The sequence below is a fragment of the Panulirus ornatus genome, chromosome 67, assembly GCF_036320965.1.
Source record: "Panulirus ornatus isolate Po-2019 chromosome 67, ASM3632096v1, whole genome shotgun sequence".
Taxonomy (NCBI): Eukaryota; Metazoa; Arthropoda; class Malacostraca; order Decapoda; family Palinuridae; genus Panulirus; species Panulirus ornatus.
The window spans coordinates 21,546,742-21,571,741 of record NC_092290.1 but is presented as its reverse complement, the minus strand read 5'-3'; positions in this window follow the sequence as shown (position 1 = coordinate 21,571,741).

The window sequence follows — 25,000 nt, the reverse complement described above, 5'->3', positions numbered from 1 at the left end:
TCTTGTTTTATTCACCACTAATGTTCCATCATCAAACTTTTTCAAGAATAATTCTTCCTACTTATCGATTCATTCCTCAGGGTTCTTCATCCCTTACGTGCTGCCACTAAAAGTACACTCATTGACTTCAGACACCTAACCAATGGAACTTATTACGGTTCTTTCACTGTCTGTTAGTTTACTTTAGACCAGTGAAATAATCTAAGAGAGAGAGAGAGAGAGAGAGAGAGAGAGAGAGAGAGAGAGAGAGAGAGAGAGAGAGAGAGAGAGAGAGAGAGAGAGAGAGAGAGAGAGAGAGAGAGAGAGAGAGCAGGAGACGACTTGCTGTGATGAAGGCTAATTAATTATGGATTTATTAAGAAGGATGGGCGTTAGGTGTGTGTCAGGCCAAGTCCCACGAGAGGCCGCCACCTGTCACACACATTTGGGTCCTCACCGTGTAACACCCGTCACAAACGCGGGTGCTCACCGTGTAACATGCATCTCACACACCTGGATCGTCACCATATAACACCCGTTACACAAACCTGGGTCCTCACCGTGTAACACCCATCACACACACCTGGGTCCTCACCGTGTAACACCCATCACGTACACCTGGGTCCTCACCGTGTAACACCCATCACATAGTAATTTATTGACAAAAAAGTACAAGCTTTGATACAGGAATTTCATAGTTAAAGTTAAAGACTTTCTATCTATGTTAAAAAATGAGACTCTCCATATGCAGGACCTTGTAAACATATTTACACAACGTATCACAGTGAGCTTCCCCACTCAACAAATTGTCTAGTGATGAAAAATTTAACAACGCACAATCTCTCGGTCAATTATTAGATATGGGCCACTCTAGCACAAAGTGAGTCTCATCCTGAACTTTACCTTGATCACAAACATAAAAGCCTTAACTCCACTGGTGTTTCCCTCCACCAACCAGTTTTTATTTTCAGATTATGAGACATCAAACGTAACCTTATAAATGCTGTACGGGTATGGTATGGAGTAATGTGCCTTCTACACATGTCATATACATAAACCAATGGTTCATCCATATGATCGTGTGACCGTAACTTTTAAGAATAAAGTTCTCTTTATACACATAAGGACTTAACCTGGAGATATTCCAGACTCAAGCAAACATAGATTAGTATAATCATTTTTCCTTACTCCTAGAAGGCATTTTACTAATTGGTTATAATGACTAATTTCTCGCTTAGGATTCGAGATAAACCTGGTCTGGGAACTATATAACAATGATGACAATACTGGATCGTTGCTTTGTACACAAATGGCGGAGGATGTCATTATTCACATAACAGAGACTGCGACTTTATTCATTATGGCTGACATTTCCACATCATGAAGTAGCAGTACAAGTTTGTTTTCCCGACTTTATATGATTGTGTAAAACTCGTGTGTGTGTGTGTGTGTGTGTGTGTGTTTGTGCTCATGGTAAGGAGAAAAACACTCTAGAATTAGACTGACTTAAGTCTGTTACGTCAGCCCTGACCTTTCCCCTCTAAAATGTATTATTTTTAGTAAAAATTTGCCACATTGAACAACTTAATCATTCCATTTCGTACAACAGTAAAGTGAGCATAAATGTGTACGCTGGAGGTAAATTCTTAACATAGATGCTAAAGATATGTCTTTTTTAAGGTAATGATAAGATACCTTTGTATACCATGCATGCTAACTCTAGGTTTAGCCATTATTTTAGTTATTTCTTAAAATAATGTCAAATGTGCAGACATGTCAGAAGGTGAACATATAGAAGCCATCGCGGGTTGTTCACATGCAACATCCCAGCGACAATATACCAGCTGGCGATCATTTTGAAAAGAAAACATCAGTCAATTCAATAACAGGTAACCCCCCCCCCCCCTTCCTTTCCTCCTCCGCCGCTCCTTCAATACTAAAATCAATTAGTAAACAAAATCATAAACAGGATGTATTAACGAAGACTCATATATAAAGTGAAGAATGGAAAGAAAAACAAGGATGCAATGAGACACAGTAAAAGGTATGACCCACCTCATTTTAGCTTTAGTTACGAGCAAGTACATTCAATTATATCTATTTGTGCCTATGGATGAAAACTATTTGTGTTTGTCTATATCAACCATATACCTTCCCTGTATAAATCACTATAAGGGGTTCAGGGAGAGACATAGTAAGCATACACTTATTGATTTTTTTTACTGCTGACATTATTAATAGTTACATCTGCACGTTCTATTTATGTTTGATATCAGATTTATCATTTATCATATTTGATGGCGTGCCATCACTTTGAATGGTCTGCCATCACAAAAAGATTCAAGAAGAAACTCCTCGTACGGTTGAGAAATGCCTTACCGTACATCCATATACTTCTTTTTGCACAAAGTTTTTGATAAAGCTCTTGACAGAATATTTACATAAAGATAATGAGAAATAAGATGTTTTCCAAGCCCCATTAACGTGATGAAGATATCCGGTGGGCCTGGGCACGTAAGGCCAATGATGACACTGTTACAAACGTCAAGACTTCATAATTTGCTTGTAGCAAAACTAATGATATTCCATTATAATGAAGTTCATCCTGGAAAGTAAATATCATTCTGAAAGGTTAACAATAAACAAAAAACTAACTACACGACAAACCCTTATTGTTGCCTCGTCCACTCCCTGTGGGGAGTAATAACGAGGCCTCCAAGAGAAAGTGAAGCATAGAAAGAAAAACAATGTTGTAATGAGACGAAGGAAAAAGTACGATCCACCTCATTGGAGCTTTAGTTACGAGCAATTATATTTAATCACAGATTTCCAAACTCCTCACTGGAAGAAGTCAGGGCCGTAAAAATATAATGGAGAAGTTGGAAAATTTTGTCTTTTCACAAAACTTTGTTTTTCGAACATTTGTCTGGGACATAATTTTCTTAGTATCGTTGGCTTCAGTTTTAGTTGACGATTATCTTCGTTTCACTCTTGAATGTGGCAGAGTCTGTGCTGGCGGTGTGTATTATAAGTGTACTGAAATATATGTTTGTGTTTTCGTCTTATATGGGTAACATAAACTCGTGCTTTATGGTGTTTGATTCTGGAAAACTTAAGTCAAGTGTTAGTTCCATGTTGGCAGCAGGACATACGAAGGCTTCTGTTTAATGTCGATTTTGCTAGGACTCTGAACAGAATACATTGACTTCAAGATGGTTGTTTAGACATTAGAACATCTGTGTGTTTCCTGTTGTTTTTACTATGGCTGATCAAGTATAATATGCTTTCTATTTTCGTTTTTATAGGTGTATCAAAAGCTAATGTGTGTTACATGTTTGCTTTTTGTGAACAGGAGACTCTTATTGGGCCTAACCTACAAACATCATGGCTATATGAAAAAATTTTTAAATCCTTTGAGTCTATTCGAAGTTCATGATGCCAAAGGACGATAAATAGTCAAACAGGAAATGTACGTAAATATTAGGAAACTACTAATAAGGAACTCCCTTACAAGCGAACTGCTTACGTGATGTTACACTTCTGTAACTGTCTCTAAAACGAGACACAAAACACTAAAATATGGCTGGCTCTTAGGAGCTCATCACACCCTGTCTCTGGCGTTGCTGGTAGCAAGTGGTAAGGACATCTTTGGACGTTTGAGTATAAGTGAGTCTCCAGGACGCTTCGCTAGATACATATTCTGTAGGCCATATTTACATACAAATAAAGTCAGTAATGTGGACTTCTCTCCTTCGGAAGACAATTGAATTTAAACGTCAGTCCATTTTCATTTCTGAATTTAGTATTTTATTTCTACTAATCACTTTTCAATCCCTTTAAAACTAGAACTTTCTTTCTGTACCGGATGTGCTAACTATGATACCAGGATAAGTAAAACAGTTCAGAATAATGGACGAAAATGAAATTAGATTTTTGTGTAAATTTTTCACCAAAATTTAACTCTACAGATTATTTCATCAAGAGTTACTGAGGACTGACTCACACTAGCATCTTTGCTGATTATCCAGCTATATCCTCAGTGCCGAGGTCAGTTACAGCTTGAATAACATACGAAACCTATGTTCAGGTCAATGATGTGATGCCTACAATACATATATATATATATATATATATATATATATACGAATAAAGTGCATATGAACGCGCACCCTCATAGAACATACAAACCTCCAACAGCCAGGATCGAACCCGGGACCCCTGTGCAAGAGGCAGGCTTGCTAACCGCTAGGCTATGGGACCGTATAGTAGGAAACAACTATTCGAAATACTAAGTACTCGAATACCCTTCGTCTCACAACGGTGAGCAACGGGGTCTATACTGGTTGTTTCCGAACAGACGCACATAGCAAGCTGATAGCGTTTTACCGAACCTAACTGTACAACGCGGCTGTTGGAGGTTTGTATGTTCTATGAAGGTGCGCGTTCATATGCACTTTATTCGTATTCATATACCTCCGCGTTGTACAGTTAGGTTCGGTAAAACGCTATCAGCTTGCTATGTGCGTCTGTTCGGAAACAACCAGTATAGACCCCGTTGCTCACCGTTGTGAGACGAAGGGTATTCGAGTACTTAGTATTTCGAATAGTTGTTTCCTACTATACGGTCCCATAGCCTAGCGGTTAGCATGCCTGCCTCTTGCACAGGGGTCCCAGGTTCGATCCTGGCTGTTGGAGGTTTGTATGTTCTATGAAGGTGCGCGTTCATATGCACTTTATTCGTATTCGTATACCTCCGCGTTGTACAGTTAGGTTCGGTAAAACGCTATCAGCTTGCTATGTGCGTCAGTTCGGAAACAACCAGTATAGACCCCGTTGCTCACCATTGTGAGACGAAGGGTATTCGAGCACTTAGTATTTCGAATAGTTGTTTCCTATTATACAGTCCCATAGCCTAGCGGTTAGCATGCCTGCCTCTTGCACAGGGGTCCCAGGTTCGATCCTGGCTGTTGGAGGTTTGTATGTTCTATGAAGGTGCGCGTTCATATGCACTTTATTCGTATTCATATACGTCCGCGTTGCACAGTTAGGTTCGGTAAAACGCTATCAGCTTGCTATGTGCGTCTGCTCGGAAACAACCAGTATAGACCCCGTTGCTCACCATTGTGAGACGAAGGGTATTCGAGTACTTAGTATTTCGAATAGTTGTTCCCTATTATACAGTCCCATAGCCTAGCGGTTACATGCCTGCCTCTTGCACAGGGGTCCCAGGTTCGATCCTGGCTGTTGGAGGTTTGTATGTTCTATGATATATATATATACATATATATATATATATATATATATATACATATATATATATATATATATATATATATATATATATATATATATATATGGTGTGGGAGGCAAGTTTTTAGAAGCAGTGAAAAGTTTTTATCGAGGATGTAAGGCATGTGTACGTGTAGGAAGAGAGGAAAGTGATTTGTTCTCAGTGAATGTAGGTTTGCGGCAGGGGTGTGTGATGTCTCCATGGTTGTTTAATTTGTTTATGGATGGGGTTGTTAGGGAGGTGAATGCAAGAGTTTTGGAAAGAGGGGCAAGTATGAAGTCTGTTGTGGATGAGAAAGCTTGGGAAGTGAGTAAGTTGTTGTTCGCTGATGATACAGCGCTGGTGGCTGATTCATGTGAGAAACTGCAGAAGCTGGTGACTGACTTTGGTAAAGTGTGTGAAAGAAGAAAGTTAAGAGTAAATGTGAATAAGAGCAAGGTTATTAGGTACAGTAGGGTTGAGGGTCAAGTCAATTGGGAGGTAAGTTTGATTGGAGAAAAACTGGAGGAAGTAAAGTGTTTTAGATATCTGTGAGTGGATCTGGCAGCGGATGGAACCATGGAAACGGAAGTGAATCATAGGGTGGGGGAGGGGGCGAAAATTCTGGGAGCCTTGAAGAATGTGTGGAAGTCGAGAACATTATCTCGGAAAGCAAAAATGGGTATGTTTGAAGGAATAGTGGTTCCAACAATGTTGTATGGTTGCGAGGCGTGGGCTATGGATAGAGTTGTGCGCAGGAGGGTGGATGTGCTTGAAATGAGATGTTTGAGGACAATGTGTGGTGTGAGGTGGTTTGATCGAGTAAGTAATGTAAGGGTAAGAGAGATGTGTGGAAATAAAAAGAGCATGGTTGAGAGAGCAGAAGAGGGTGTTTTGAAATGGTTTGGGCACATGGAGAGAATGAGTGAGGAAAGATTGACCAAGAGGATATATGTGTCGGAGGTGGAGGGAACGAGGAGAAGTGGGAGACCAAATTAGAGGTGGAAAGATGGAGTGAAAAAGATTTTGTGTGATCGGGGCCTGAACATGCAGGAGGGTGAAAGGTTGGCAAGGAATAGAGTGAATTGGATCGATGTGGTATACCGGGGTTGACGTGCTATCAGTGGATTGAATCAGGGCATGTGAAGCGTCTGGGGTAAACCATGGAAAGCTGTGTAGGTATGTATATTTGCGTGTGTTGACGTGTATGTATATGCATGTGTATGGGGGTGGGTTGGGCCATTTCTTTCGTCTGTTTCCTTGCGCTACCTCGCAAACGCGGGAGACAGCGGCAAAAAAAAAAAAAATATATATATATATATATATATATATACACACACACAATAAACATTGATTGACCAAATAACAATGAATGAATTATGGAATTAATGGGCTCCATAAGTAATGAATAACTCAGATTTGCTATATGTATCCTCCTCCCCACCCAAGAAAAAAAAGTCCAGAACAAATGATTCTAAAAGGATACATTTCATATAATTCTTATTTAGAGCAATGTCAGTCAACTGTAAATTAAAACCAGAGCATAGATATAGTTTTTTAATCTTTAGTCCTCTCTACATTATGAACAAAGTTCATCCCAAAGCCATGGAGAGAGCGCAGCACAAGTCCCCCGGCCACCAGTCCACGCAGCCTCAGAGTGATGTGCAGAAATAAGCGACTCGGGGATTTCTCTCCAGCGGCATAATGACCCTGGCCGCCCCTTCGCTTCTCAGGAATACGGTAACTTAGAATTTCACAGGAACTTCCGTGGAAGAAAAATTCTGGCAAGACATTAAAGTCGTGCGGGAGTTCGTCGCGCGGGAGCATTGAGGCATAATACGACTCATTAATGTGGCCCCAAACGCATCCTAATGAGCGCCGTACCATATTGACAATTTCATACCCTGGGGGCTGGCGTCTCCCGCAGAAGTTAGGGGGTGGCTGGAGTGAAGGGGGTCTCACCCACCCCACCTCAAGGTGTCCGAAACCTTATCAGGACGACGTGGATCCGGCGTCATCCAGGAGTTATGAGAAGCGTCTGTCATCGCTCCGACGGGTAATGAAGTACTTAAGGTATTAGTTAATGTGTTTTTTGTTGCTTCTGTCGTCAGCGAGTCACACATTTGAATGATCATTACGGGATATAGTGCCGACACAGCCACTCAGTCTGTCTAACTAGTACTGAAACTGCAGGAACTGAGAAAGTGATGGTGTGGATGAGTAAGCGGCGAACATTACTTGAGACACGCACTACACTACCGTCCAACATCCATAATACACACACTAAGACGAGAGGGATATAACCACATTCTAAAAGCGTCTTCCCCACACATCATCCCCACATGCTCCCTTACAATATTTTCATATTGCTTCAAATGCTTATGGTTGAAACCAGACTCCAACCCTTACACAGCGGGCTATCGTATGTTGACTCATTGTGTGAGTGTGTGTGTGTATGTGTGAGAGAGAGAGAGAGAGAGAGAGAGAGAGAGAGAGAGAGAGAGAGAGAGAGAGAGAGAGAGAGAGAGAGAGAGAGAGAGAGAGAGAGAGAGAGAGAGAGAGAGAGAGAGAGAGAGAGAGAGAGAGAGAGAGAGAGAGAGAGAGAGAGAGAGAGAGAGAGAGAGAGAGAGAGAGAGAGAGAGAGAGAGAGAGAGAGAGAGAGAGAGAGAGAGAGAAGGAGAATTCGTTAACAAAAATATTGAAGTTCATATGGAGCTCATCAAAATTCTGAGTTCCCGTTCCTCACTCCCTCTATCAACAGAAAGATATAAAGGTGAGAACTTCCTGGAAGAGAGTCCATACCATCTACTTCATCCTGATAGACCGTATACTACATATAAGAGATCTGGTGTATGGTGCACATATGTAATCCTCTGCTGAAAACTTCGTAACATTCCTTGGCTGATGCATCAAATTCATGTTTCCCCAAGCTGATTTTAACATTACAATTCAGTGCAACATTTCTCCATTCGTAAGATGAGAGACTTTCGTCTGTATGCTGATCATCTTAGTTGCAGGAAAGGAAGCGTTAGGATCTTAAGGTAACGGTGGCAGCGCTTACGTGGTGACAACCTCACATCCGATTAACTTTCACTTTGGAAGCTAACATCAACATTACTCTTCCATTCACTGCATAATGGTGATGGAGTGAGGTCATGACTTAGGAATTACTTTCATTCTGTTTATGTCTTTAGCATCGGATGGAGAGAATCTGGCTCCAGTTCCCACTGTATGTCTGTACAGCTCTTCTCTGGGGACGGTTATTTCCAATGCACATACGTTCAGTTATATAAAGATTCTCTAAATGACTGGCTACACTCTTGCTAAACTCTTCTTTCTTGTTACAGGTTGATCTTCCTTGTTCAAGTACAGAAAAACCAGGAGTTTCTTAAGATTAGTAATCTAGAATTCCTAATGGTAATTATGTCACTTTTGATAAATATTCCTTATTAATCAATGTTTCAGCGAATAAAGTCATTGATTTTCCGAAGGAAATTCTTCCAAAACTAAATCCGGACCTTCCAATAACAACAAATAAATAATTGTAGTGGTAATATTATGGGTTGAGAATAATGTATCTATAGCAAATGGATCTTACTGCAAGTAGAAGTATGGCGAGGCCTTATGTTTTTAGCATCGCGTGCAGAGAATCCGTGCGTGTTGTAGAATACGACTGAAGGGAATGGGAACGAGTGTTTTAAACAAAATTGTTGTTTTGAAAATTTTTTCATAATCAAATATAGGAACGTGGACGACACACTCTCAGTATGACCAGATGATAAGGATTTTGATGAAGTCTTTTGTAAACTCAGTGGTCTACATCACTCTATCAAAGTCAAATATGAACGGGAAAGATATGGGCAGATACCTTCTTGAGATGTTCTGATCGATAGAGAAAATCACAATAATATAATCAGCATATAAGAAACAAACCAACTCAGTTTCTTACATTAATTAGTTTTCATACTATAATGATGATGATGATGAAGTTGGAAAAAAGATCTGTGGTTTCTTAAATGCTGCAAAGAGGATACAGAATTCGTCTTATTTCATATACTGATGATGAAACACAAACAATTTACAATATTTGAGAGAGTGTACAATCATAAATGGTTTATCTTCAGTGTTCAGATATCTAGTTTTAAGTATTGTTCATGGCTACAATGAACGTTTGGATGAACTCAAGGAAAAACGTTAAAAAATGCAACTGAATCAAGGATGTGTAAACAGGGAAAAAAAATCATAAAGACGCAAGGATATATGCAATGCTATACAAGCAATGTTCTTATGATATATATATATATATATATATATATATATATATATATATATATATATTCAAACTTACCTCCCAATTGACTTGACCCTCAACCCCACTGTACCTAATAGCCTTGCTCTTATTCACATTTACTCTTAACTTTCTTCTTTCACACACTTTACCAAAGTCAGTCACCAGCTTCTGCAGTTTCTCACATGAATCAGCCACCAGCGCTGTTTCATCAGCGAACAACAACTGACTCACTTCCCAAGCTCTCTCATCCCCAACAGACTTCATACTTGCACCTCTTTCCAAAACTCTGGCGTTCACCTCCCTAACAACCCCATCCATAAACAAATTAAACAACCATGGAGACATCACACACCCCTGCCGCAAACCTACGTTCACTGAGAACCAATCACCTTCCTCTCTTCCTACACGTACACATGCCTTACATCCTCGATAAAAACTTTTCACTGCTTCTAACAACTTGCCTCCCACATCATATATTCTTAGTACCTTCCACAGAGCATCTCTATCAACTCTATCATATGCCTTCTCAAGATCCATAAATGCTACATACAAATCCATTTGCTTTTCTAAGTATTTCTCACATACATTCTTCAAAGCAAACACCTGATCCACACATCTTCTACTACTTCTGGAACCACACTGCTCTTCCCCAATCTGATGCTCTGTACATGCCTTCACCCTCTCAATCAATACCCTCCCATATAATTTACCAGGAATACTCAACAAACTTATACCTCTGTAATTTGAGCACCCACTCTTATCCCCTGTGCCATTGTACAATGGCACTATGCACGCATTCCCCCAATCCTCAGGCACCTCACCATGAATCATACATACATTAAATAACCTTACCAACCAGTCAACAATACAGTCACCCCCTTTTTTAATAAATTCCACTGCAGTACCATCTAAACCTGCTGCCTTGCCGGCTTTCATCTTCCGCAAAGCTCTTACTACCTCTTCTCTGTTTACCAAATCATTTTCCCTAACCCTCTCACTTTGCACACCACCTCGACCAAAACACCCTATATCTGCCACTCTATCATCAAACACATTCAACAAACCTTGAAAATACTCACTCCATCTCCTTCTCACATCACCACTACTTGTTATCACCTCCCCATTAGCCCTCTTCACTGAAGTTCCCATTTGCTCCCTTGTTTTATGCACTTTATTTACCTCTTTCCTGAACATCTTTTTATTCTCCCTAAAATTTAATGATATTCTCTCACCCCAACTCTCATTTGCCCTCTTTTTCACCTCTTGCACCTTTCTCTTGACCTCCTGTCTCTTTCTTTTATACATCTCCCACTCATTTGCATTTTTTCCCTGCGCGTTGTAGAACATAACTGAAGGGAAAGGGAATGAGGCATTGGTGACCCTCCCCTTCTTGTATTTCAATTTCTAAGAGGGAAAAGAAGGAGTCAGGCGGAAATGCTTATCCTACTCGAAGGCTCAGACTGACATATCTAGATGTGTGTGGATGCAACCAAGGTGAGAATAGAGGAGCGATGGGTAGTATATTTGGGGAAAGAAACCTGGATGTTCTTCATGTAAACGTTTGTTCATTTCACTTGACTTACTCGTCTGGAGGATCGTCATACATCCTCCATTCCTCTTTCTCTTTCTCTTTCATGTCTGTTCATTATTTTTCTATTTTCTTTTTCAGTCTCAATATCATGCCATCTAGGTATTTCAATTTGTTGAAAGCTTAACGATTATAATCTAACTCGTCTTCTAGCATGTCAGCTCTGCATATCCTGTATGCTCTTAAATAGAAGCGAATCACAGCACTAATCATCACTCATATTATATGCTCCCCTATCCCTGGGGATAGGGGAGAAAGAATACTTCCCACGTATTCCCTGCGTGTCGTAGAAGGCGACTAAAAGGGAAGGGAGCGGGGGGCTGGAAATCCTCCCCTCTCGTTTTTTTTTTTTTTCTTTTAATTTTCCAAAAGAAGGGACAGAAAAGGGGGCCAGGTGAGGATATTCCCTCAAAGGTCCAGTCCTCTGTTCTTAACGCAACCTCGCTAATGCGGGAGATGGTGAATAGTATGAAAGAAAGAGAAAATGATTCAAATTTTCTATGAGCTTATGAAAACTAATCACATCCACACTATCCCCTACCACCATCATTGTCGGCAACTATAATATGAAAAGTCATCACATTATCACCATCTATCTCCCCCATCATTATCATTATCATCACTACCACTCTATCTATATAGCATTGCCATTCTACCATAGACACTGTGTCACTCAGATAAATTTTCAACACCTCAAGCACTACATTTCATATCACCTGTATGCCACCACTTTACGCATTACCACTACCACAACCATTACAATTACGCCATCACCACTACACCACATATATAGTCAGTAGTACCACCCCACCATCAGTACCAGTACCATCCCACAACTAATACTAGCGCACCGCTAGGGACACACACATAGTTCACAACCAACACAGCATCACCGTCATCGATATGCATTGCACCCTTCCATACCCCAACACCCCTGGCAACGATGACCTCACCAACAATCACCACCACCGTCATCAACCACCATCATCAACAGCACCTACTCTCCTCCACAGCAACAGGTGAGGCTCCTTCATAATGGCTGAAGTGGTGGGTGATGGCTGAGCTGACACTACCTTATTGATTACTCCGCTAAATGATTTCCCAGATGAGGCCTCAACAGCTGCCTTCATCCCACCCTCATTAATAACACCTTTTTAAGGTATGAAATATATTCAGTATTAAATACTGTAGTAGTGACTTAAGCTGGCCTCGTACCCGTCAGGGGTTATGAGATTCTCTTTTTCTTCCTCAACCTCATGAGCCAAAACGCGAGGGAAATAAAAAAAATTCACTCTCATTTAGTGTATATTTGTGTGTGTGTGTATATATATATAGATATATATATGTGTGTGTGTATATATATATATATATATATATATATATATGAATATATATATGTGTGTGTGTATATATGTATAAATATATATATGTGTGTGTGTATATATATATATATATATATATATATATACATATATATATATATATATATATATATATATATATATATATATATAAATATATATATATATATATATATATATATATATATATATATATATATATATATATATATATATATATATATATATATATATATATATATACACATATATAGTGGTGATGTGAGAAGGAGATGGAGTGAGTATTTCGAAGGTTTGTTGAATGTGTTTGATGATAGAGTGGCAGATATAGGGTGTTTTGGTCGAGGTGGTGTGCAAAGTGAGAGGGTTAGGGAAAATGATTTGGTAAACAGCGAAGAGGTAGTGAAAGCTTTGCGGAAGATGAAAGCCGGCAAGGCAGCAGGTTTGGATGGTAATGCAGTGGAATTTATTAAAAAAGGGGGTGACTGTATTGTTGACTGATTGGTAAGGTTATTTAATGTATGTATGACTCATGGTGAGGTGCCTGAGGATTGGCGGAATGCGTGCATAGTGCCATTGTACAAAGGCAAAGGGGATAAGAGTGAGTGCTCAAATTACAGAGGTATAAGTTTGTTGAGTATTCCTGGTAAATTATATGGGAGGGTATTAATTGAGAGGGTGAAGGCATGTACAGAGCATCAGATTGGGGAAGAGCAATGTGGTTTCAGAAGTGGTAGAGGATGTGTGGATCAGGTGTTTGCTTTGAAGAATGTATGTGAGAAATACTTAGAAAAGCAAATGGATTTGTATGTAGCATTTATGGATCTGGAGAAGGCATATGATAGAGTTGATAGAGATGCTCTGTGGAAGGTATTAAGAATATATGGTGTGGGAGGAAAGTTGTTAGAAGCAGTGAAAAGTTTTTATCGAGGATGTAAGGCATGTGTACGTGTAGGAAGAGAGGAAAGTGATTGGTTCTCAGTGAATGTAGGTTTGCGGCAGGGGTGTGTGATGTCTCCATGGTTGTTTAATTTGTTTATGGATGGGGTTGTTAGGGAGGTAAATGCAAGAGTTTTGGAAAGAGGGGCAAGTATGAAGTCTGTTGGGGATGAGAGAGCTTGGGCAGTGAGTCAGTTGTTGTTCGCTGATGACACAGCGCTGGTGGCTGATTCATGTGTGAAACTGCAGAAGCTGGTGACTGAGTTTGGTAAAGTGTGTGGAAGAACAAAGTTAAGAGTAAATGTGAATAAGAGCAAGGTTATTAGGTACAGTAGGGTTGAGGGTCAAGTCAATTGGGAGGTGAGTTTGAATGGAGAAAAACTGGAGGAAGTGAAGTGTTTTAGATATCTGGGAGTGGATCTGGCAGCGGATGGAACCATGGAAGCGGAAGTGGATCATAGGGTGGGGGAGGGGGCGAAAATTCTGGGAGCCTTGAAGAATGTGTGGAAGTCGAGAACATTATCTCGGAAAGCAAAAATGGGTATTTTTGAAGGAATAGTGGCTCCAACAATGTTGTATGGTTGCGAGGCGTGGGCTATGGATAGAGTTGTGCGCAGGAGGATGGATGTGCTGGAAATGAGATGTTTGAGGACAATGTGTGGTGTGAGGTGGTTTGATCGAGTGAGTAACGTAAGGGTAAGAGACATGTGTGGAAATAAAAAGAGCGTGGTTGAGAGAGCAGAAGAGGGTGTTTTGAAGTGGTTTGGGCACATGGAGAGGATGAGTGAGGAAAGATTGACCAAGAGGATATATGTGTCGGAGGTGGAGGGAACAAGGAGAAGAGGGAGACCAAATTGGAGGTGGAAAGATGGAGTGAAAAAGATTTTGTGTGATCGGGGCCTGAACATGCAGGAGGGTGAAAGGAGGGCAAGGAATAGAGTGAATTGGAGCGATGTGGTATACCGGGGCTGACGTGCTGTCAGTGGATTGAATCAAGGCATGTGAAGCGTCTGAGGTAAACCATGGAAAGCTGTGTAGGTATGTATATTTGCGTGTGTGGACGTATGTATATACATGTGTATGGGGGGGGGGGGTTGGGCCATTTCTTTCGTCTGTTTCCTTGCGCTACCTCGCAAACCCGGGAGACAGCGACAAAGTATAAAAAAAAAAAAATATATATATATATATATATATATATATATATATATATATATATATATATATATATATATATATATATATATATATATATATATATATATATCCCTGGAGATAGGGGATTAAGAATACTTCCCACGTATTCCCTGCGTGTCGTAGAAGGCGACTAAAAGGGGAGGGAGCGGGGGGCTGGAAATCCCCCCCTCTCGTTTTTTTTTTTTTTAATTTTCCAAAAGAAGGACCAGAGGGGGCCAGGTGAGGATATTCCAAAAAAGGCCCAGTCCTCTGTTCTTAATGCTACCTCGCTAACCCGGGATATGGCAAATAGTTTAAAAGAAAAAAAGAATATATATATATATATATATATATATATATATATATATATATATATATATATATATATATATATATATATATATATATATATTCTTAATCAAGTTAACAGACTAAATGAATTAATCATCAGAGTGATTAAGGAAATGCTGAGAAATGGGAAAAAATCCTTGGAACATTTTAGTTATTTATATGTGAAATTTACTGGCCATGTGAGAAACCATTCAATAGATAAGGTGGAGAAAATGCCAGCTGTGTGGGTTTAGTGTAAAAATCAGAACTTAGTACCACAATGTTCTAAAATTTCTGAAAATAGCCTTGAAAATTTGTATTTTTATGCCAGGAGTTAGGTAGATCTTTAAATGTTGATGGGAAGTAAGATTTTGTATGATAAGTTTGAAGACAATTGAGAAACATCATAAGCCAATATTCCAGTTTCATGATAAGAGAAGAAGTGGATGAAAACTACTATTGACGTTTGTGTAAATAAATTATAGATTTCCCTTTTCCATAGCCAGAGGTTGAACCATTATGTGACATTCATTTTCATTTCATTTCCAGCTAGAAGTTTCAGTTTTCTAAATCATTTCTTACATTTTTCATATATATGTATATATATCATCCCTGGGGATAGGGGAGAAAGAATACTTCCTCGCGTGTCGTAGAAGGCGACTAGAGGGACGGGAGCGGGGGGCCAGAAATCCTCCACTCCTTGTATTTTAACTTTCTAAAATGGGAAACAGAAGGAGTCACGCGGGGAGTCCTCATCCTCCTCGTAGGCTCAGATTGGGGTGTCTAAATGTGTGTGGATGTAACCAAGATGTGAATAAAGGAGAGATAGGTAGTATGTTTGAGGAAAGGAACCTGGATGTTTTGGCTCTGAGTGAAACGTAGCTTAAGGGTAAAGGGGAAGAGTGGTTTGGGAATGTCTTGTGAGTAAAGTCAGGGGTTAGTGAGAGGACAAGAGCAAGGGAATGAGTAGCACTACTCCTGAAACAGGAGTGGTGGGAGTATGTGATAGAATGTAAGAAAGTAAAATCTAGATTGATATGGGTAAAACTGAAAGATGATAGAGAGAGATGAGTGATTATTGGTGCATATGCACCTGGGCATTAGAAGAAAGATCATGAGAGGCAAGTGTTTTGGGAGCAGCTTAATGAGTGTGTTAGTGGTTTTGATGCACAAGACCGAGTTATAGTGATGGGTGATTTGAATGCAAAGGTGAGTAATGTGGCAGTTGAGGGAATAATTGGTATACATGGGGTGTTCAGTGTTGTAAATGGAAATGGTGAAGAGCTTGTAGATTTATGTGCTGGAAAAGGATTGGTGATTGGGAATACCTGGTTTAAAAAGCGAGATATACATAAGTATACGTAAGTAAGTAGGAGATGGCCAGAGAGCGTTATTGGATTACATGTTAATTGACAGGCGCGCGAAAGAGAGACTTTTGGATGTTAATGTGCTGAGAGGTGCAACTGGAGGGATGTCTGATTATTATCTTGTGGAGGCGAGGGTGAAGATTTGTATGGGTTTTCAGAAAAGAAGTGAGAATGTTGGGGTGAAGAGGGTGGTGAGAGTAAGTGAGCTTGGGAAGGAGACTTGTGTGAGGAAGTACCAGGAGAGACTGAGTACAGAATGGAAAAAGGTGAGAACAAAGGAGGTAAGGGGAGTGGGGGAGGAATGGGGCGTATTTAGGGAATCATTAATGACTTGCGCAAAAGATGCTTGTGGCATGAGAAGCGTGGGAGGAGGTTCAGATTAGAAAGGGTAGTGAGTGGTGGGATGAAGAAGTAAGTTTATTAGTGAAAGAGAAGAGAGAGGCATTTGGACGATTTTTGCAGGGAAAAAATGCAAATGAGTGGGAGATGTATAAAAGAAAGAGATAGGAGGTCAAGAGAAAGGTGCAAGAGGTGAAAAAGAGGGCAAATGAGAGTTGGGGTGAGAGAATATCATTAAATTTTAGGGAGAATAAAAAGATGTTATGGAAGGAGGTAAATAAAGTGCGTAAGACAAGGGAGCAAATGGGAACTTCAGTGAAGGGGGCTAATGGGGAGGTGATAACAAGTAGTGGCGATGTGAGAAGGAGATGGAGTGAGCATTTTAAAGGTTTGCTGAATGTGTTTAATGATAAAGTGGCAGATATAGGGTGTTTTGGTCGAGGTGGTGTGCAAAGTGAGAGGGTTAGGGAAAATGATTTGGTAAACAGAAAAGAGGTAGTAAAAGTTTTGCGGAAGATGAAAGCCGGCAAGGCAGCAGGTTTGGATGGTATTGCAGTGGAATTTATTAAAAAAGGGGGTGACTGTATTGTTGACTGGTTTGTAAGGTTATTTAATGTATGTGTGATTCATGTTGAGGTGCCTGAAGATTGGCGGAATACGTGCATAGTGCCATTGTACAAAGGCAAAGGGGATAAGAGTAAGTGCTCAAATTACAGAGGTATATGTTTGTTGAGTATTCCTGGGAAATTATATGGGAGGGTATTGATTGAGATGGTGAAGGCATGTACAGAACATCAGATTGGGGAAGAGCAGTGTGGTTTCAGAAGTGGTAGAGGATGTGTGGATCAGATGTTTGCTTTGAAGAATGTATGTGAGAAATACTTAGAAAAGAAAATAGATCTGTATGTAGCATTTATGGATCTGGAGAAGGCGTATGATAGAGTTGATAGAGATGCTCTGTGGAAGGTACTAAGAATATATGGTGTGGGAGGCAAGTTGTTAGAAGCAGTGAAAAGTTTTTATCGAGGATGTAAGGCATGTGTACGTGTAGGAGGAGAGGATAGTGATTGGTTCTCAGTGAATGTAGGTTTGCGGAAGGGTTTGGGGGGTGGGTGATGTCTCCATGGTTGTTTAATTTGTTTATGGATGGGGTTGTTAGGGAGGTGAACGCAAGAGTTCTGGAAAGAGGGGCAAGTATGAAGTCGGTTGGGGATGAGAGAGCTTGGGAAGTGAGTCAGTTGTTGTTCGCTGATGATACAGCGCTGGTGGCTGATTCATGTGAGAAACTTTAGAAGCTGGTGACTGAGTTTGGTAAAGTGTGTGAAAGAAGAAAGTTAAGAGTAAATGTGAATAAGAGCAAGGTTATTAGGTACAGTAGGGTTGAGGGTCAAGCCAATTGGGAAGTAAGTTTGAATGGAGAAAAACTGGAGGAAGTAAAGTGTTTTAGATATATGGGAGTGGATCTGGCAGCGGAAGGAACCATGGAAGCGGAAGTGAATCATAGGGTGGGGGAGGGGGCGAAAATCCTGGGAGCCTTGAAGAATGTTTGGAAGTCGAGAACATTATCTTGGAAAGCAAAAATGGGTATGTTTGATGGAATAGTGGTTCCAACAATGTTGTATGGTTGCGAGGCGTGGGCTATGGATAGAGTTGTTCGCAGGAAGGTGAATGTGCTGGAAATGAGATGTTTGAGGACAACATGTGGTGTGAGGTGGTTTCATCAAGTAAGTAATGTAAGGGTAAGAGAGATGTGTGGCGATAAACAGAGTATGGTTGAGAGAGCAGAAGAGGGTGTTTTGAAATGGTTTGGGCACATGGAGAGAATGAGTGAGGAAAGATTGACCAAGAGTATATATGTGTCGGAGGTGGAGGGAACGAGGAGAAGTGGGAGACCAAATTGGAGGTGGAAAGATGGAGCGAAAAAGATTTTGAGTGATCGGGGCCTGAACATGCAGGAGGATGAAAAGCGGGCAAGGAATAGAGTGAATTGGATCGATGTGGTATACCGGGGTCGACGTGCTGTCAATGGATTGAATCAGGGCATGTGAAGCGTCTGGGGTAAACCATGGAAAGTTCTGTGGGGCCTGGATGTGGAAAGGGAGCTGTGGTTTCGGGCATTATTGCATGACAGCTAGAGACTGAGTGTGAACGAATGGGGCCTTTGTTGTCTTTTTATAGCGCTACCTCGCACACATGAGGGGGGGGGATGTTATTCCATGTGTTTCGAGGTGGCGATGGGAATGAATAAAGGCAGACAGTCTGAATTGTGTGCATGTGTATATATGTATGTGTCTGTGTGTATATATATGTGTACATTGAGATGTATGGGTATGTATATTTGCGTGTGTGGACGTGTATGTATATACATGTGTATTGGGGGGGGGGGTTGGGCCATTTCTTTCGTCTGTTTCCTTGCGCTACCTCTCAAACGCGTCACACAGCGACAAAGCAAAATGATAATAATAATACATACATATATATATAAATATATATATATATATATATATATATATATATATATATATATATATATATATATATATATATATATATATATATATATATATATATATATATATCTTTTTTTCTTTTCATACTATTTGCCATTTCCCGCATTAGCGAGGTAGCGTTAAGAACAGAGGACTGGGCCTTTGAGGGAATATCCTCACCTGGCCCCCTTCTCTGTTCCTTCTTTTGGAAAATTAAAAAAAAAAAAAAAAAATGAGAGGGGAGGATTTCCAGCCCCTCACTCCCTTCCCTTTAAGTCGCCTTCTACGACACGCAGGGAATACGTGGGAAGTATTCTTTCTCCCCTATCCCCAGGGATAATATATATATATATATATATATATATATATATATATATATATATATATATATATATATATATATATATATATATATATATATATATATATATATATATATATATATATGGATGTTTTGGCTCTGAGTGAAACGAAGCTTAAGGGTGAATGGGAAGACTGGTTTGGCAATGTCTTGGGAGCAAAGTCAAGGGTTAGTGCGAGGACAAGAGCAAGGGAATGAGTAGCACTACTCCTGAAACAGGAGTGGTGGGAGTATATGATAGAGTGTAAGAAAGTAAACTCTAGATTGATATGGGTAAAACTGAAAGTGGATGGAGAGAGATGGGTGATTATTGGTGCATGAGAAGAAGGATTATGAGAGGCAAGTGTTTTGGGAGCAGCCGAGTGAGTGTGTTAGTAGTTTGATGCACGAGACCAGGTTATAGTGATTGGTGATTTGAATGCAAAGGTGATTAATGTGGCAGTTGAGGGAATAATTGGTGTATATGGGGTGTTCAGTGTTGTAAATGGAAATGGTGAAGAGCTTGTAGATTTATGTGCTGAAAAAGGACTGGTGATTGGGAATACCTGGTTTAAAAAGAGATATACATAAGTATACGTATGTAAGTAGGAGAGATGGCCAGAGAGCGTTATTGGATTATGTGTCAATGGATAGGCGTACGAAAGAGTGACTTTTGGATGTTAATGTGCTGAGAAGTGCACATGGAGGGATGTCTGATCATTATCTTGTGAAGGCAAAAGTGAAGATTTGTAGAGGTTTTCAGAAAAGAAGAGAGAGTCCTGGGGTGAACAGAGTGGAGAGAGTCAGTGAGCTTGGGAAGGAGACTTGTGTGAAGAAGTACTAGGAGGCACTGAGTATAAAATGGAAAAAGGTGAGAGCAAAGGGCGTAAGGGGAGTGGGGGAGGAATAGGATATATTTAGGGAAGCAGTGATGGCTTGCGCAAAAGATGCTTCTGGCATGAGAAGCGTGGGACGAGGTTCAGATTAGAAATAATAGTGAGTTGTGGGATGAAGAAGTAACATTATTAGTGAAAGAGAAGAGAGAGGCATTTGGACGGTTTTTGCAGGGAAATAATTCAAATGAGTGGGAGAAGTATAAAAGAAAGAGGCAGGAGGTCAAGAGAAAGGTGCAAGAGGTGAAAAAGAGGGCAAATGAGAGTTGGGGTGACAGAGTATCATTAAATTTTAGGGAGAATAAAAAGATGTTTTGGAAGGAGGTAAATCAAGTGCGTAAGACAAGGGAGCAAATGGGAACTTCAGTGAAGGGGGCAAATAGGGAGGTGATAACAAGAAGTGGTGATGTGAGAAGGAGATGGAGTGAGTATTTTGAAGGTTTGTTGAATGTGTTTGATGATAGAGTGGCAGATATAGGGTGTTTTGGTCGAGGTGGCGTGCAAAGTGAGAGGGTTAGGGAAAATGATTTGGTAAACAGGGAAGAGGTAGTAAAGGCTTTGCGGAAGATGAAAGCCGGCAAGGCAGCAGGTTTGGATGGTATTGCAGTGGAATTTATTAAAAAAAGGGGGTGACTGTATTGTTGACTGGCTGGTAAGGTTATTTAATGTATGTATCACTCATAGTGAAGTGCCTGAGGATTGGCGGAATGCTTGCATAGCGCCATTGTACAAAGGCAAAGGGGATAAAAGTGAGTGCTCATATTACAGAGGCATAAGTTTGTTGAGTGTTCCTGGGAAATTATATGGGAGGGTATTGATTGAGAGGGTGAAGGCATGTACAGAGCATTAGATCCGGGAAGAGCAGTTTGGTTTCAGAGGTGGTAAAGGATGTATGGATCAGGTGTTTGCTTTGAAGAATGTATGTGGGAAATACTTAGAAAAGTAAATGGAAATGTATGTAGCATTTATGGATCTGGAGAAGGCATATGATAGAGTTGATAGAGATGCTCTGTGGAAGGTATTAAGAATATATGGTGTGGGAGGCAAGTTGTTAATAGCAGTGAAAAGCTTTTATCGAGGATGTAATGCCTGTGTACGAGTAGGAAGAGAGGAAAGTGATTGGTTCTCAGTGAATGTAGGTTTGCGGTAGGGGTGTGTGATGTCTCCATCATTGTTTAATTTGTTTATGTATGGGGTTGATAGGGAGGTGAATGCAAGAGTTTAGGAAATGGGGGCAACTATGCCGTCTGTTTTGAATGAGGGAGCTTGGGAAGTGAGTCAGTTGTTGTTCGCTGATGATACAGCGCTGGTGGCTGATTCGTGTGAGAAACTGCAGAAGCTGGTGACTGAGTTTGGTGAAGTGTGTGAAAAAAGAAAGCTGAGAGTAAATTTGAATAAGAGCAAGGTTATTAGGTACAGTTGGGTTGAGGGACAAATCAATTGGGAGATTAGTTTGAATGTGAAAAAACTGGAGGAAGTGAAGTCCTTTAGATATTTGGGAGTGGATTTGGCAGCGGATGGAACCATGAAAGCAGAAGTGAATCATAGGTTGGGGGAGGGAGCGAAAGTTCTGGGAGCGTTGAAGAATATGTGGAAGTCGAGAACATTATCTCGGAAAGCAAAAATGGTTATGTTTGAGGGAATAGTCTTTCCAACAATGTTATATGACTGCGAGGCGTGGGCTATGGATAGATTTGTGCAGAGGAGAGTGGATGTGCTGGAAATGAGATGTTTGAGGACAATATGTGGTGTAAGGTGCTTTGATCGAGTAAGTGATAATAGGGTAAGAGAGATGTGTGGTAATAAATAGAGTGTGGTTGAGAGAGCAGAAGAGGGTGTTTTGAAATGGTTTGGTCTCATGGAGAGAATGAGTGAGGAAAGATTGACCAAGAGGATATATGTGTCAGAGGTGGAGGGAAGGAGGAGAAACGGGAGACCAAATTGGAGGTGGAAAGATGGAGTGAAAAGATTTTGAGTGATCGGGGCCTGAACGTACAGCAGGGTGAAAGGAGTGAAAGGAATAGAGTGAATTGGAAGAATTTGGTATACCGGGTGCGACGTGCTGTCAATGGATTGAACCAGGGCATGTGTAGCGTCTGGGGTAAACCATGGAAAGCTCCATGGGGCCTGGATATGGAAAGGGAGCTGTGGTTTCGGTGCATTATTACATGACAGCTAGAGACTGAGTGTGAACGAATGTGCCCTTTGTTGTCTTTTCCCAGCGCTACCTAGCACGCATGAGGGGGAGAGGTGGTTGTTATTTCATGTGTGGCAGGGTGGCGAAAGGAGTGAATAAAGGCAGACAGTATGAATTATGTACATGTGTATATATATATATATATATATATATATATATATATATATTTTTTTTTTTTTAAACTATTCGCCATTTCCCGCGTTAGCGAGGTAGCGTTAAGAACAGAGGACTGGGCCTTTTTTGGAATATCCTCACCTGGCCCCCTCTGTTCCTTCTTTTGGAAAATTAAAAAAAAAACGAGAGGGGAGGTTTTCCAGCCCCCAGCTCCCTCCCCTTTTAGTCGCCTTCTACGACACGCAGGGAATACGTGGGAAGTATTCTTAATCCCCTATCCCCAGGGATAATATATATATATATATATATATATATATATATATATATATATATATATATATATATATATATATATTTTTTTTTTTTTTTTTTTTTTGCTTTGTCGCTGTCTCCCGCGTTTGCGAGGTAGCGCAAGGAAACAGACGAAAGAAATGGCCCAACCCACCCCCATACACATGTATATACATACGTCCACACACGCAAATATACATACCTACACAGCTTTCCATGGTTTACCCCAGACGCTTCACATGCCTTGATTCAATCCACTGACAGCACGTCAACCCCGGTATACCACATCGATCCAATTCACTCTATTCCTTGCCCTCCTTTCACCCTCCTGCATGTTCAGGCCCCGATCACACAAAATATTTTTCACCCCATCTTTCCACCTCCAATTTGGTCTCCCTCTTCTCCTCGTTCCCTCCACCTCCGACACATATATCCTCTTGGTCAATCTTTCCTCACGCATTCTCTCTATGTGACCAAACCATTTCAAAACACCCTCTTCTGCTCTCTCAACCACGCTCTTTTTATTTCCACACATCTCTCTTACCCTTACGTTACTTACTCGATCAAACCACCTCACACCACACATTGTCCTCAAACATCTCATTTCCAGCACATCCATCCTCCTGCGCACAACTCTATCCATAGTCCACGCCTCGCAACCATACAACATTGTTGGAACCACTATTCCTTCAAACATACCCATTTTTGCTTTCCGCGATAATGTTCTCGACTTCCACACATTCTTCAAGGCTCCCAGAATTTTCGCCCCCTCCCCCACCTATGATCTACTTCCGCTTCCATGTTTCCATCCGCTGCCAGATCCACCCCCAGATATCTAAAACACTTCACTTCCTCCAGTTTTTCTCCATTCAAACTCACCTCCCAATTGACTTGACCCTCAACCCTACTGTACCTAATAACCTTGCTCTTATTCACATTTACTCTTAACTTTCTTCTTTCACACACTTTACCAAACTCAGTCACCAGCTTCTGCAGTTTCTCACATGAATCAGCCACCAGCGCTGTATCATCAGCGAACAACAACTGACTCACTTCCCAAGTTCTCTCATCCCCAACACACTTCATACTTGCCCTTCTTTCCAAAACTTTTGCATTCACCTCCCTAACAACCCCATCCATAAACAAATTAAACAACCATGGAGACATCACACACCCCTGCCGCAAACCTACATTTACTGAGAACCAATCACTTTCCTCTCTTCCTACACATACACATGCCTTACATCCTCGATAAAAACTTTTCACCTCTTCTAACAACTTGCCTCCCACACCATATATTCTTAATACCTTCCACAGAGCATCTCTATTAACTCTATCATATGCCTTCTCCAGATCCATAAATGCTACATACAAATCCATTTGCTTTTCTAAGTATTTCTCACATACATTCTTCAAAGCAAACACCTGATCCACACATCCTCTACCACTTCTGAAACCACACTGCTCTTCCCCAATCTGATGCTCTGTACATGCCTTCACCCTCTCAATCAATACCCTCCCATATAATTTACCAGGATTACTCAACAAACTTATACCTCTGTAATTTGAGCACTCACTCTTATCCCCTTTGCCTTTGTACAATGGAACTATGGACGCATTCCGCCAATCCTCAGGCACCTCACCGTGAGTCATACATACATTAAATAACCTTACCAACCAGTCAACAATACAGTCACCCCCTTTTTTAATAAATTCCACTGCAATAAGATCCAAACCTGCTGCCTTACCGGCTTTCATCTTCCGCAAAGCTTTTACTACCTCTTCTCTGTTTACCAAATCATTTTCCCTAACCCTCTCACTTTGCACACCACCTCGACCAAAACACCCTATATCTGCCACTCTATCATCAAACACCTTCAACAAACCTTCAAAATACTCACTCCATCTACTTCTCACATCACCACTACTTGTTATCACCTTCCCATTTGCGCCCTTCACTGGAGTTCCCATTTGCTTCCTTGTCTTACGCACTTTATTTACCTCCTTCCAGAACATATTTTTATTCTCCCTAAAATTTAA